The following is a 16,620-nucleotide window of genomic DNA, read 5'->3' as shown; positions in this document are numbered from 1 at the left end:
TCGATCCCAGAACGCCGGGATCACATTCTGAGCTGAAGGCAGACACTTAACGACTGCGCCACCCAGGCGCCCCATCGAGTAGCATTTCTAAAGAAAAATATAAAATCACCAAGCCAAGATTAATATTTCCCTCTTGCAGACAAATGGCGCTCCATTACAGAGACAGTATCTCTTAGCGGCACTGTTCTGACCAAGCAGCAAGCATTAAATTACTCACTTAGGAAACTTTGTTGGCAGTGCAAAGGAGAGGGCACCAGAATTTAAAAAATGCGGACAATATATTATTTAATGCTTGTAGGTAAATGTCGGTATGCTCACTGCTATTTTAAAATGCGTGTGTAATTAAGTATCTTTAATGCAGTTAGACATGATCTTCTGTCCTCAGAGCAGAACATTCTTTAGTCTGTAAATCTCTCGTGCAGCAACACTACCGAAATCAGTTCATTAACTTAACCAGACACTTGCAGTCCATCTGTGTGAATTATACTTGCACTTGGCAGATGATATATTTCGCACTTATCCATTGTATTAATCCAGAATATAGAAGAAAATGTTATATAAAACACGTTGTCCTTTCTTCCACATAAGAAATCCACAAAATAAACCGTCTGTCTACAGAATGCCTATGCGTATTGGTTTCGCGCTCCCAGTGAGAGAATTGCATTTGAAGTAGTAAGTTTTTAGTTAAAACACGATCCGCTACATTCGTGCTAAGTTTTCAAATTTTTTCACATCATGGTCATAGGTGCCTACAAAGCCAATTTTTGTCTATCTTTTAAAATTATTCAACACCGTTTCAAGTAGCTCTTATCAGTCACGACTTCAGGAAACCTTCAGAAAAACATTCCAAGAACTAATTCAGAAAAGCAGCATGTTGTAGTATGTTTCAAAGAGAAATTTATGAAGAAACAAGAACACTTTAGAATGGGTGAGATTTCTTCTGTTTGTACAACTCCCAGTGAGTTGGCTAATCTTGTTTTAACAGAGACCAATAATGGCGCTTTCACGGCCTCCTCTCGTAAACGAGGCCAGGTCTATACCACCATCCAAACTAAATGGTTTTGTAAATAGACAATGCATTGGAAATAATATGACAGATTCAAGCCAGAGGATTTGGGGGCTCCATGTAAATATTTGACTACCAGAATATTCCAAATGAAGCAAATGCTTGGGCAGCCCTCCACTTTGCTGGAACTAAATCTGGCAAAGGCTGCCTTTGTACTGGCAAATAGCACGCAGTGAAAAGGGACTACTCCCTCGAATACTTGTACAGAAGCATATCGCCGCTAGGAATACATGACCAAACACAGATTTGTGAAAATGTGTATATCACCGTAACTACACAAAAGTTTTTATAAACGTTTTGAATTGAAAGCCACTGGAAACCCACGAGAATTCCTAGCTGATAGGAAGGTTTAGAGGAGAAAGAGGTGGAGCAGGAAGAGATGGTGGGAACTTTGGGACATGGGGAGATAGTTAATAAACATTTTCATGGGCCTGTTGCCAAAGAATTTGGGAATTACTACTGCACTAACAAAGCCTTTTGGAAAGTTTTTACATGAAATTCATATTTATTTCTGAATTCTGTGGTTGAGCTGGCAGGAAAAGATTCAACTAAGAAATGGATTTACCAAACATTCATTTTATTTATAAAAGACTAAAGCAGGAATGTGCTTTAAAGTTATGGATTCAGAAATTTTCATAATATGTAATCTAATCAATGAAATTCAAGCAAATAATGAAACCTTTCCATTAATAGTTTTACCTAATCGGGAATATTAACCTTGTATTTCAAATAATTAAAGGACTCCGTGTATGCCTCGAATGTGCATTCCATATTTTTGAAGGTCGTATCATCTATCCAATGCTAAATCCAGACATTGCCTTAACATCGCAGTTGACTAATTCAGTAGTAGCTACGTTTTTCCATGCAGATTATCAGAACTATTAACATAAAATGGAAACCCAAATGGATGGAGACTGTGCTTCATGACCCCTAAGATAATTCTTAAAATACTGGGAGTTTCTTTCTGAGATCAAAAGTCACACCTTGAAAACAAAATTCTCCTTTGGTTTTACTCTCCACCCCTCTGACCCTCACTGAATTGCTTTCTGCTTTGACCGCACGTCCCAGGAAACCGCTATACTTCCCCTACGTGGTTTCTCGCCTAACTGAGACATCGTACTTCCCTAGGACTTCCTCTCCCACCTTTAAACCCTATCCCCTGTGATTCGACTCACTTTTATCTGTACTAAACGTGGGGTGATTTGGCCTTTTCTGCCATCTATAACTGTATGATCTAGTTTACTAGATATCAAAAGGAAAGATAAGGAAGGGATATAGAATTATAATAAAGAATAAGCTAAATGCGTAAGAAACTACTAAGTGCTACAGAGGTTCACAGAAGAGATTACATCCAATTCACTTAGAATTGGGCTAAGAAGGCACTTTGTGGATGAAAAGAGACTGGAGACTCCTTTCTGCCCATGGCCGCTGCAGAGTAAGCATTGTTAGAGTCTTCCCTCCCACCGCCATCACGTCCAGGTCAGAGTCTTCCAGAGAGCCCGGACAGCTGCGGACGCNNNTCACCAGAGGTTCGAGCTTTGAAACAACCGAGGAGAGTGCGAGGAGCCATTCTGAGCAATGCGGAACGCTTACGGACCGTCTGCTCACGAGAGAGCCAAGCACCAAGCGCTCCAGAAGCTTTGGGTTTGTCACCTAGGCCACTGTGGAGGAGGCGGATGCAGCCACGAATGCAAGGCCACGCAAGGTGGATGGAAGAGTTGTGGAACCAAAGAGGGCTGCTCAAGAGAAGATTCTCAAAGACCTGGTGCCCACTTAACTGTGAGAAAGGTTTTTGTTGGTGGCATTAAAGAAGACACTGAAGGACACCATTTAAAAGATTATTTTGAACAGTATGGGAAAATTGAAGTGATTGAGATCATGACTGACCGAGGCAGTGACAGAAAGACAGGCTTTGCTTTCGTAACATTGGATGACCATGACTCTCTGGACAAGACTGTCATTCAAAAATACCACACCGTGAGTGGCCACAACTGTGAAGTGAGGAAAGCCTGTCTAAGCAAGAGATGGCGAGTGCTTCCTCCAGCCAAAGAGGCCAAAGTGGTTCTGGAAACTTTGGTGGTGGTTGTGGAGGTGGTTTCAGTGGGAACGACAGCTTTGTTCATGGAGGGAACTTCAGTGGGCGAGGTGGCTTTGGTGGCCATAGAGGTGGTGGTAGATACGGTGGCAGTGGTGATGGCTAGGACGGATTCAGTAATGATGTCCTAGGAAGCAACTTTGGAGGTGGCGGCAGCCATAATGCTCATGGCAATTACAACAATCAATCCTCAAATTTTGGACCCATGAAAGGAGGAAATCTTGGAGGCAGAACACTGGCCCCTGTGGTGGTGGAGGCCAGTACTTTGCCAAACCACGAAACCAAGGTGGCTGTGGTGGTTCCAGCAGCAGCAGTAGCTACGGCAGCGGCAGGAGGTTTTCAAGACTGCCAGGAAACAAAGCTGAGCGGGAGACGAGAGCCGGAGAAGTGACAGAGAAGCTACAGGTTACAACAGATCTGTGACCTCAGCCAAGCACAGCAGTGGCAGGGCCTTGCTGCTACAAAGAAGACGTGTCCTAGACAATGCTCCTGTGTATGGGCAAAAACCTCGAAGACTGTATTTGTGACTAATTGTATAACAGGGTATTTTGGTTTCTGTTCTGTGGAAAGTGTAAAGCCTTCCAACAACGGGTTTTAATGTAGATTTTTTTTTTTTTTTGCGCCCATGCTGTTGATTGCTGAATGTAATAGTCTGATCACGACACTGAATAAATATGTCTTAAAAAAAAAAAAAAAGGAGACTTGAACTGGCCTTAAGTATGGATAGATTCCCCCAAATTAAAGAGAGAATAGTTTAAAGCACAAAAAAGTAGCACGTCACTCTCTAGTTGAAAATCCTTCCCATAAACCTCAGGATCGCATGCAAATGTGACAACAGGATGTGAGGTCCTGCATCATCTAGGCTCTGGCTGCCTCTCTGTCCCTTCATTTGAAGTCTAAGCTGTTGTGATGCGGAGTCTGTCTTAAAACTTTCCCTTTGTCCAACGTTTTTATTTCTTGGAACTTAGGAGCAAAGAGTTGAGTTAATTATACTTCTCAGTTCATGCCACATTATCATCAAGGGTCCAAAGTTCCTCCCTTTTTTTTTTTTAAGTTTTTATTTATTTGACAGAGAGAGAGAGACAGCGAGAGAGGGAACACAAGCAGGGGGAACAGCAGAGGGAGAAGTAGGCCTCCCGCTGAGCAGGGAGCCCGACTCAGGGCTCCATCCCAGGACCCTGGGATCATGACCCGAGCTGAAGGCAGACGCTTAACGACCGAGCCACCCAGGTGCCCCAAAAATAAAATAACTTTTTAAAGATTGTATTTATTTATTTGACAGAGAGGCAGCGAGAGAGGGAACACAAGCAAGGGGGAGTAGGAAAGGGAGAAGCAGGCTTCCCACTGAGTGGGGAGCCCGATGCGGGGCTCGATCCCAGAACGCTGGGATCATGACCTGAGCCAAAGGCAGACACTTAATGACTGAGCCACCCAGGCACCCCCAAAGTTCCTCTCTTGATGGAGGTACTTATTCGTTAACTGTTAGCTCCTCAGTCGCTCCTGTCTCTGCCTCCACCACCTGCAACGATGGCGGTTCTTCATCCCGTTTCATGGGGATTGTCTTCATTTGCATGTTTTTCCCAAATGTGTGTAGCATGAGCACACGTACTTCCAAATATATGTCAATCTATTTTCTTAAAGTTCTCATTTCTTACTTTTCACTAAATATCATGTATTTAAGATCCAACTCTGGGGCTCAGACTTTGTGTAATCTCTCACATCTAACAGTGGCATATGGCTCCGGGCGTGTGTCCCCCACTGCCGGCCACGTGGGATGCCGGTAAGAAGCTGCGATCACATGTGCACATACATACACTCGTACTCACATATCCATACTCGCGCACGTTCACACCCACACAAATACTCACACACACACGTACACTTTTGCGTACACTGTCACACATATACACGTCACACATGTACAGATGCTACAATGACAATGCTCCTAAAGGCCCCATCATAAACACGTAAGAACTTTGGAATAGGGACCCTGGAGTGGCACTGCTAAGTTAGAAGACATGTTTATACTGAATTTTTCTGAAGAGTGCCGGGCTGATCCGTAGAATGGCTGAGGGCTCCCATACCCACGCCGCTCTGCCAGCCCTTGGCAGTATTCAGCTTTGCAGTGCTTCCAGTCTCACAATGTGGGAGATGCCTTCAATGAAACAACTCGCCAGCACTTAAACTGAATTGTATCTTTTTTTTTTTGGTCTGTCTCGCCTCTACCAGCCTGTAAAATGATAGAGGCCATTTAAATCCAAAGGCACTAAAACGTATTTGAAGAATAAATATTTCAAGAAAGTAAGGCTTCTAGTTGTGGAATGAATAAGTCTTGGGGATAAAAGGCCTAACGGGGAATATAGTCAATGCCATCGTGATACCGTTGTGTGGTGGCAGACGGTGGCTACGCTTACGCTGAGCAGAGCCGAGCATACACAGAAGTTGGATCGCTATGCCGGACACCTGAAACTAGGGTAACGTTATGTACCAACCGCACGCGAATAATTTTGTTTTTATAAAAGCAAGGCCAGGAATGAAAAAGAGACTATTACCCACATGTTACACCAAGAACTGGCTACGGTGACATAGATGGGACTAATTCCAAGTCCAGGCTCATTTTCACATATCAGAAGGCAACATATGTATACCTTGCATCAACAATCCTATTTTTTTTTTTTTTTTACATAGTTTGCTCTTTTGGTGACAGACAATGGTCAATACCTCAAGCTCCTTTAGGTTTCTGGCTAATTTTAATACATCTCCGACATGCACACTTTTCACAATGTCATCAGCGCAACGCACAAGTCAGGGCAAGCGGACGGGAAGCTGTCCTTCGGCGTCCATCCGTCGAGCCTCGGCGGGAGGCTTCCGCCGCGGCAGCTCCATCTGGCTGCCCAGGTTCTAAGTGCCCGCTCTGGTCTCCAGGCTTCCTGACGCGGCCCCCACAGCAGCACAGACTACTAATTCACATATGTCGAGACGGCCCAAGGAATTCTCTGTTGGCTTTGTTCTGACCTTTTCAAAGTCTATTAATTTATACATTTGAAAAGTATTCTTTGAAGCAGTTTGTAATAAATAATTGAATCCATTTGCCATTGATTTATATTTTGCTCATTCCAAAAGGAATTTTAAGTGGCAAAGAGTTTATCACTTTTTATTTCAATGACGCATCTAATTTTATGTCCTTTTCCTATGAGCCGGACATTTTTTTTTTCCTCGATGCTTTTTGTTCCTTCTTAGGGAAAGGGTCACGTGCGTGTGTAGGTGGCTCACGGCGAAGCAGCACATCACATTCTGGGGAGTACCCCTTACGTTACACATACAGATCAGCTTTTCTCAAAGATCTTTGATTTTGTTCTTTGTGAAGCTATATATAATTCTTTTTACACTCCAGCCCTGTGAAGCAGAGAATTTCTAAATCTGGGCGGCTTAATTAGAAAGGAGCAGGCACACATATGGCTGACAGGCTTGGAAATCAGAAGCTTTGGATTGGAACTCTTCTCCCGTGATCCGAAGCACTTGATAAAGAGTCTTGGATTCCCTTCTCTACAACGTACAGTGATACACTTGTATTTTAATACGACTGTTCGTTATCATTCGTTGAACAAACACTTCATATAGAGCCAGCTCCATGCAAGGTACTACTCGTAGTGTCCTACAAAGTGCTTGGATCCTAATAAAATCTATTCAGCAGGCACTAGGATTATCTTTGCTTTACAAGTGAAGAAATTGAGGTCCAGAGAAGGTAGCTAACCTATCCACGGCTACGTGGCTCGTCAGTGCCAAAGCCAGAATTGTGACCCTGGCGGTCTAGCTACACAGTCGGTGGTCCCGACATGTGTCTAACTGAAGGTCTCAATCACAACAGGATTTTAATAGTTTTCAGTCGATTACGTAACGCTATTATTATTGTGTATGTAACAGGAAAAGCTTATTCTGTGAATAGAAAGAGAGAGACTACTCTACAAATATCCGGATCACATGATGTGGCTCTCTTCACTTACCCGATGAAGAAGTTTTATTCCAACAATCTCCCAGATGGGTTTCATGGATTATACAAACTGGACAAACTCCCATACCCCTCACTTCCCTGCCTCTCTTTCTAATTGCCCTGTCACACTCTTTGAACCACAAATACCACAACATAACAAGAAAGTATTGTTGCATAAATTAAAACCACATCTTCAAATTTCATCTCAGGGAAAATTGACCAAATCTAATAATCATGGCATTAAAGCTTATTTACCATTCAATTATTTGGTATTAAAACCAAAACGTCACCTCTCCACCATCAATATATTTTACTTAAAAAGGTAATCACATACCATTTACTTTGTAAAATTAACAAGAACATGTCAATAAACCTTTATGAAACACTCATCACATGTCCATTACCGTGCTAGGAACTAGAAATACTGGGATGAATAAGGCAATACTTAGCCTCTGAAATACATATACAGAAAACAGAAAAATTAATACCTGGTGGAAATGCTATAAACAAGGTAAAACAAGGTTTGTTTTTTGTTAAGAGTTTATTTGTATTAAAAGCATCAGGTGCAGGGCTTAATTGAAGATATTTTTTAAATAATACAATTATCATAAGATTTCATTTTAATGAAGGATGTATACACACAGAGACTGTCTTTTAAGTCTTGTATAAATGAAAATAAAACAGGCTTGTAGATTTACATCGCTTGCCAAGGTCAGGTTAAATACATTTTGAAAAACAACTTCAGTAACCTAGTTAACACGTTTCAACGATTAATTCAAATAAAAGTTCAGCTTAGAAAATATGTTGGAAACAGTACATTTTGGGGATGTTTCTGATAGATTAATGTTGTGATTTTGTGCCTATTTAAACTCCCAGATGATTCTTCAGTGTAACAACATCTCTAAAACAGGAATAGTGTAGTGATGTCATGGTAAGAACTAGAAAGGCTTTCAAAACAGAGATAACAAACATGTTATTCTGTCTAACCATACATTCCGAGTCAAATCTAATGGAGGAAAATCTTTATTAACCCCATGACCTCAGTCTACCATGCTCACAGCTGGTTATTACTCATTCCTCAGATCCAGCCTTAAAATCTCTTTGGAAAGGCCTTCCCTGAGCATTCCATCTAAAGTAGGCCCTTTATATTCGCTCAGATAAATCTACACTTTTCTTGTATGATACCGTATTAATTAGCTCAGGCTGCCGTAACAAAATACCATAGTTTGGAGGGCTTAACAGAATTTATGTTCTTACAACCTTGGAGGCGGACAGTCAGAAATCTGAGTGCCAGTACGGTCTAGTTCTGCTGAGGACTCTTCCTGGCTCACAGATTTCCGTCTTCTCTCTGTGTTCTCCTAGAGAAAAGCGAGCTCTGGTGTATCTTTCTCTTCTTATAAGGGCACCAGTTCTATCAGTCACCCATATGACCTCATTTAAGCAACTCCTTAGAGCCCCTATCTCCAAGATAGTCATGGGGGGGGTGGGCTTCAACATATGAATTTGGGGGGTCATGATTCAGTCCATAGCAAACACTTACCACAATTTTTCATCACTTAATAGCTTGTTCACTCGTAACAAACTGCATAAACTCAATTAAAAACTGTAGGGATCAGAGATGCATTTGCTTTGGGCACCACTGAATGTCCAGCGCTCATCAGAGTACCTGGCACAATACATTCTAGTTGAATCTCAAATGAACAAATTAATGTGGTCATGATCTGACTCTTCACACAAAAATTTCTGAAATCCATCTGTTGATGCAAAGTATTCTCTTCAATAGCTTCAGGACTTCTATTCTAACCCACTTCAATGCATACATTAATCTTCCCCATTTAAGCCTTGTAAAACAATATAATGCAAATTACTGTCAATTGATAATTCAAGCAATGCCTCTGGGGGATTCATTTATAATGCCATCCTTATTAGTGTCCAACTTAAATCTTTTTCATGTGAAAGATGCTCTGGAAAAAAGAAGTACAGACAAAGAAACAATGGCTGATAAACTGCATCTTCGATTAAAGGACAGAAACTCATGTTTTAAAAACCTCAAAATAATTTTTTTAAAGAGAAACATGGAAAATTAACTGCAATGATTAATATCTCAATAAAAATAAACCTCTAATTTTCTCAGATTGTTTAGCCTCAGAATGAAGAAATGATCTAAGCAGTATCTGAAGAGAGGGATTTGTGGCATTGATTGTAGCTAGTACTGGCTTAATGAGACACTGGAGTGCTGGCCACTTTCCCCCATTCCACTCTAAAATTTCAATCTAATGTGTTTTGAAGTTCAGTAGTGAATTTTTATTCAGTTCCACCAATAAATTCAAAGCTTCTTTTTTTCACATATATCTCAGACAGCATGCATTACTCATGCTGAGAGGAAAATCTATTTCCAAGATTGTGAGACATTCAGATATAATGACAATGGTACTAAGTTAAATTGACATGAATTTCATCCTTAGTATTACCATGTCTATGAACTAAATCTGTTATTTTAATGTTACTCTTTTTTTCAAGCTTTTATTAAATTCTAGTTGGTGAAAATACAGTGTATTATTAGTTTCAAGCGTAGTGTTTAATGATTCATCACTGAATACGTCACCCAGTGCTCATCACGACAAGTGCTCTCCTTAATGTCCATCATCCATACAACCCATCACCCCACCCACCTCCCCTCTGGTAAGCCTCAGTTTGTTCTCTAGAGTTAAGAGTCTTAATATTACTCTTTTTATGCATCTGAAAAATGAGGACAGTAATACATTGTTAGAATTAAATGAGGAAATTAACATAAAGAGCTTTTTAACTGCAAAAAAATTTTTGTAAAATTAGATGATTATTGTGATCATCTTCAGCAAACCTCCACAAATTAAAGCATTACCTTAAAGAATTTATGTTCATAAATTTGTATGATGATTCCACTTTTAATATTTCTTTCCATTATGACTCTCCTGGCCTCTTGCCACCTGTCATTCTCTCTGCTTCAGGTGAATTGGGACCACTAATCAGATTGCTGAGTTTGAAGAAAGAAACTTGGCCCACATGATTTAGCCCCTCCTTCTTCCCTTTTTTGGTTGTTAGCATTACAGAAAGTCCTGCATTTCCTGTACCGTGTTCTCCCAGGGATAGGTTCGGCAACTGATGGAGGAGGCCTGCCCCAATTCAAGACTACTAATGACAGGACACTTGATAATCAGCATCCAACAAGGCCACCAACAATGCCTCCTCTTACCCTTGCCATTGTGTAGTCCCCCCCATATTGAATCTGGCTGACATAAAAAACCAATAATATAATGCAAAAGCGACAGCGTATAACTTCTGAGGTAAAGCTGTAAAAGAAAATGTGATTTCTCACTTGCTCTTTCTTGGGTTACTCCCTCTGGAGGGGAAGCCAGCTGCCAATGTCATGAAGACATTCAAAGAGTCCAGTGGAAAGAAATCGAAGCCTCCTGCCAACAGCCAGTATCAACTTGTCAGTGATATGATGGAGCTCTCTTGGAAGCAGAGCCTCTAACCCCAAACAAGCTTCCAACCATAGCCCAAGCCAACATCTTGACTGCAACTTCATAGCCAGAACCATCCAGCTAAGCCACTTCTGGATTCTTCATCTGTAGAAAATGTGATATAATAAGAGTTTATTGTTGTTTAAGCTGCTAAATCTTGAGATAATTCTTACACAGCAATAGATGATTAATGTAAGAGATTAACTGCTCTTAAACCTTACATCTGTTAGCACGTATGAACTACATTCTCCAATATCAGCTTGAAATAGCAGAGGTGAAACTTTACCTTCCAAACACTAAATCTTTTGTCTTTCGTTGTCATTACTTCGGAACCTGAGCAGGTAAGTTTGATTCCAATTACTGAGTCCTCTCAGACATCCTATCGTGCCTCGCATTTTATAATGTATCCGTCTATTCAGCAAGCATTCTATTGAACAACTGCTAAATTCTAAGCGCTGGGCAAAAGTTTTGAACACCAAAAGAATTAGAACCTGCACAAAACTTTCACTGAATTTGGAATTTCTATAGTCTCATTTAAAAAAGGCAGAACTACTAAAAACTACTAAATACTATCATAGAATGTCAAATTTCAATGAACTTGTTAATGAAGTATGAGGGCAGGAAGAGAAGATTTCAGCAAGTATAAGCTGATTCGCTCTATTAAATTAGAATTACATTCTACATGGAGTCAGCATATGCGAGTAAGCCCATCCTCATGTGTTACCTCATTAATGATAACCCTACTTGAAGAACAAAACATAGTGGTTAATAGCATAGACTCCGGAGCCAGACTGTCTCAGTTTCTGTCTTGGCTCTGCATCTTGGGACTTGTGTGATCTTGAGCTAGGTACTTAAACTTTCTGTGCCTGTTTCCTCAACTGTGAAATGGGGTTATTTGAAAATTAAATGAGTTAATAAATGTTAAATATTTAGAATAGTGCCTAACACTATATTATTGTTTGATATTATTATTAGGATTTACAAAAGCATTCAATTATGTTGACAATGGTTAGTCTCAACTTCCTCAGACTCATTCACTCTGAGTCAGATTATTCATATTTGTTATTTTCCTCTGTTCACCAAATGATACGTTAGAGATGTTATCTAACATTCCAAGAGTATCAAGAGATAAGTTTGCTCATTCACCACAGATTAACTCAGACGTTGGAATTTCTTGTCCCCATTTTTTGACAAACCAACCAGAATTACCTTCTTAAAGTCATCTTATGAAGAATAATTATTTTTCACGTGTTTAAACTGTTTGCAAATCTGGACAAAAATGCAAAAGAAATAAATTGATTGTCTTTTTAAAGTAATGAATAAATCAAACAATGCTTTAGTCATATTCTAATTCAAATTGTTCAATAGTTCCTTCTTTTTAAAATTGTTTTAAATTATTACACATTCTTTACTGAAATAAGGCACTAGATTTTTTTATGGAATCGAACATCTGAATTATTGAACTATGTATCTGATAGGCAAAAGAGGTTAGTTTTCCCATCCTGTATTAGCTACATATGGTATCTTTTGCTCATCATAGTTCAAAATAAGAGAAGTTTTTAAAAAAGTCTTTACTGATTCTTGAGAGTTTGAGATTTTGCCTTGATGCATTGTCTATTCTTTTGACTTTGTGTAACCTAAAGGCTAGTTCATCTATCCCCGAGTAATTAAGTGATGTGGAGTGACATCAGCAAGATGATAGAATAACAGGAGTTTTTTACCCTTTTTCCCCAAGAATACCAATTCTGAAATCACCCATGGGCAGGAATACTTTTTGGAGTCTAGGAGTCCAGCTAAGAAATTCTAGCATACCACTGGAGCAAAAAACTCTGAGATTGGATGCTTGAAGTGGGTAGAAGAGAGTTTTACTTTTCTGTGTCAACCCTCCTCCAAGGCAGTACAATTCAGTGCCAAGAGAGATTCCTTAAGCCCACAGTTTCTTCCATAAGGGACAGTGACACTGTGGGAGCATCTGGTTTCTCCAGCTGTGTGCGATACTGACAAAGGGGCCCACTTCTTTCTCATCCCATCCAGAATACTGAAGTGATCTTGCATGACGGAGGGGCAGGGAGAATCTGGGAGTACAGCCTCAACATCCGCAGTCGTTGGGAAAATGCAGATCACAACCGCAATGAGGCACCTCACATCTGTTAGGATGGCTATGATCAAAAACACAAGCGATAGTAAGTGCTGGCCAGGATGTGAAGAAAGAGAATCCTTGTGCACTCTTGGTGGGATTGTAAATCAATCCAGCCACTATGGAAAATGGTACGGAGGTTCCTCAAAACATTAAAAATGGAAATACCATATGACCCAGCAGTCCCACTTCTGGGTGTGTACCCAAAGGAAATGACATTACTATCTCTAAGAGATATCTGCATTCCCATGTTCATTGCAGCGTTATTCATAGTAACTATGACATAGAAACAACCTAAGTGTGGTACAGTATGTGTATCTATATATATAATGGAATATTAATCAGCCTTAAGAAAGAAGAAATCCTGCCATTTGCAAAAACATGGATGAATCTGGAGGACATTATGCTAAGTGAAATAAGTCAGAGAAAGACAAATACTGTATGATCTCTTTTATATGTGGAATCATACAAAAAGTAAAAGAGTGGTTAGCAGGAATAGGACAATTGAGGAGATGCTGGTCAAAGGGAGCCTTCTGTTATAAGATGTGTATGTTCTGGGTATCTAATGTATAGCATGGAGACTACAGTTAATAATACAATATTATGTACTTGAAATTTGCTAAGAAAGTAAACATTAACCATTCTTTTTTTTTTTTTTAAGATTTTATTTATTTATTCGACAGAGATAGAGACAGCCAGCGAGAGAGGGAACACAAGCAGGAGGAGTGGGAGAGGAAGAAGCAGGCTCATAGCGGAGGAGCCTGATGTGGGGCTCGATCCCATAACGCCGGGATCACGCCCTGAGCAGAAGGCAGACGCTCAACTGCTATGCCACCCAGGCGCCCAAACATTAACCATTCTTAACACACACACACACACACACACACACACACACACACAAGGTAACCTTGTAAGGTGATGGAGGTGTTAATTAACCTGATTGTGGTAATCATTTCACAAAGTATATATGTATCAAAACATCACATCACAAACTATATATATATATATAATTTATTTGTCAATTATATTTCAATAAAGCTGGAAAAAATATGAAAGAATAGAATGATAGTAACTGCAAAAAAAAAAAAAGTATTGTGATATAGGCATGAATAGGCATGGATAAAGTCTTAAAGAAATACAGGAGAGAGTAGAGAGGGCCACCGAGAATGTACTCTCTTGTCTAGAACTTAAGTATTTGAGAACTAGTTATCAGAAAGGACAGAAAGGGAGAAGATGGAGGGTGCTTTAGAAAATTAAAGAACAGCTTGATCGAAACAAGGAATGAGTTAATGGGCATGTCCAGGGAGAAGCAGGATATAGCCAGTTGTGGAAGTGTTATTCCCAGTACGATAGGCACATTCGACTTTATCTTACAGTCTAAGGTTGGTAAACTTTCATTCACGGACCACATCTGACCTGCCTCCTGCCTTTGTGACTAAGTCTCACTGGAACATAGCCACAAGTCTTCATCTTCAGTATTGCCCATGCCAGCTTCCTGCTCCGCAGCAGGGTGAGTTGTGACAGAGATCGTGGGGGCAGCAAATCCTAAAACACTACCTACATGGCTCTTCACAGAAAACGTTCGCTGACCACTGTTGTAGATGATAGCACCAAAATGAAAAAATTTGAGCAGGGGCATAAAAAAAGAAAGTGTTTAATGAGGCTTTTAGCTTTTGGAAAGAGAATTCCTATAAATAGAAAAACTTACGTAGTGGTTTATCTGTGTTATCTCACTTTAAAACTATGCACATTAAATATTAATTTATGAATCTATTACCTTCTCTACTACATTGCAAGTGCCTCCGTAAACACATGTGTTATCTAGGTGGAATAGGGAGCACTTTGTCCATACGTGTACAGAGACGTATACGAGCTAGAAAATAGGAATTACTCTTAGAGAAGAGCATGTACCAGTTCAGTGCAGAAAGGAGCCAACAGTAGCTAGATAGGCAGAGAAATAAACTGAGAAAGAAGTTGCCAGTAAAAATTGGCTAAGAGTCAGGAGAAAGAGGTAGGCTATTGAAGAAGACAAACCACTCGAATCACACTTTTTCTTAGAGTTTACTCTTAATTTACTGGATACATTGAAGCTTTAAAGAGCTGCATGTAAGAGCTGCAAATTGTTAAAATTAATTAAAATTTTTAGAGCTGATGGCTGTTTTTAGTTACTATAGGGAAAGCTCTATTTAGCTCCATCGTCTTGAGGAAAAGGAAGCTGATGAATCTTAAGAAAACTTGGGCAGGAAACTTGAAAAGCATATTAGCCCAGCCCAACAAACCACGATCATGATCTGCTTTGGCAGAAACACCACCATGAATCCTGAAACGAATAAGATCTTGATTTTTTAATATATTTGAATCATATTTTTATTCTGATAATAATAAAAGCTTATCAATAAAAACAAATAGATGGACATGAGCAAGAAAGAATCTTAACTCCCAGAAATACCACTGTTAACATTTTGGTGTATTCCTTTTCAAATATTTTTCCATTCATTCTTTGTTCACAGAGATGGAATCACACCATCCAGTCAATTTTGTATCTCACTTTACCCACTTATCATTTTGCGAAACAAGCAGTCTGTTTTTGTTTCAAGCTCTTTAATGCCATTTGTTAACACAATATTTCATCATCTCAATAAACTGTGATTTAGTCATTCCTCTGTTCTGGACATTTAGATTGCTTCCAGTTTTTTGCAATTATACAACTTGATGGTGAACATCTTTATGTCTGAATCTTTAATGACATTTAGAATAACTTTCTTAAGATAGACTTCTGGAAGTAGGATTGTAAGGTAACAGGTTATGAATATTTTCAAGCATTGTGATCCTTCCTGCCAAAATGTTTTCCAAAACTGCTGGGTCATCTTGCATGATCTCCTCCCAGCAATGCAGGGGAGTGGATAGGCAGCACTTTGGTGTGAGTGAAACCAAGTTCAGAGAAGGAAATATAGAAATCACATTCACTGACAAATTTCTGCCTAAAGGGAAAGGTCAGAAAGGGAGAAAGTGAAGTGCCACCTTTTGCAGAAAGAACGGCTCTTACGAAAGGGTTATAAAGTGACAGCCTATTGAGACTCTTCCCAGATCAGATGGCGAAGTCATCTGGTTTTCCTGTGCTCACCCACAAATCTGGGCAACCCCTTCCATCCACTTCTTCTAAGACAGAGGGCTGAGCAGTGGCACCAGCCTGCTCCCCTGGGGACAGATGGGTCTGCTCACCACAGTCACCACCCAAAAGGCAGAAACATGATGGTAGGAAGAGACCATAAAGATGATTTGGTCCCACGCCTCACTCTATCAGATCAAAGCCTAGAAAAATGAACTGACTGTCTAGGAGTGACTCACAGCTACGTTGTGGCAAATTTTGGGCTAATACCCATACTTCCCTCTACCTCCGATGACAAATAAAAATTACTGTACTTCATTTGAAGGCACAAACCTTGTATACATGATTCCTTGTACATGTTTCCCTCAATAAGTTTTGAAGTTGTGGCTGATGCTGAACAATTTACTCTAGTGCTTAGAAGGTGTTTTTAAAAATCCGATAAAAAGTTTCAGAATTCCCTAACTGATTGGTATACATCACTAGGATGAATAGTTTCTCATTTCTTTGTCAATTTTCTGGATGCTCTTAAAAGCATTTACTTAATTTGAAGTCTCCAAGTTGATTCATTTCTTTTAAAAGGATTTTTAAAGAAATCATGGTGGAGAGACAATGGAATATCACTCAGCCATCAAAAAGAATGAAATTTTGCCATTTGCAGTGACATGGATGGAGCTAGAGAATATTATGCCAAGTGAAATAAGTCAGGCAGAGAAAGACAA

The 16,620-nt window shown here is 39.8% G+C and overlaps 1 pseudogene; it reads left to right on the top strand.

Annotated features, from left to right (window-relative positions):
- Window positions 1-2,456: 2,456 nt before the first annotated feature.
- LOC103661852 lies at window positions 2,457-3,890 on the top strand (annotated as a pseudogene).
- Window positions 3,891-16,620: the final 12,730 nt, after the last annotated feature.

The sequence above is a fragment of the Ursus maritimus genome, unplaced genomic scaffold, assembly GCF_017311325.1.
Source record: "Ursus maritimus isolate PB19 unplaced genomic scaffold, ASM1731132v1 scaffold_11, whole genome shotgun sequence".
Lineage (NCBI taxonomy): Eukaryota > Metazoa > Chordata > Mammalia > Carnivora > Ursidae > Ursus > Ursus maritimus.
This window is presented reverse-complemented; position numbering and strand designations above follow the sequence as displayed.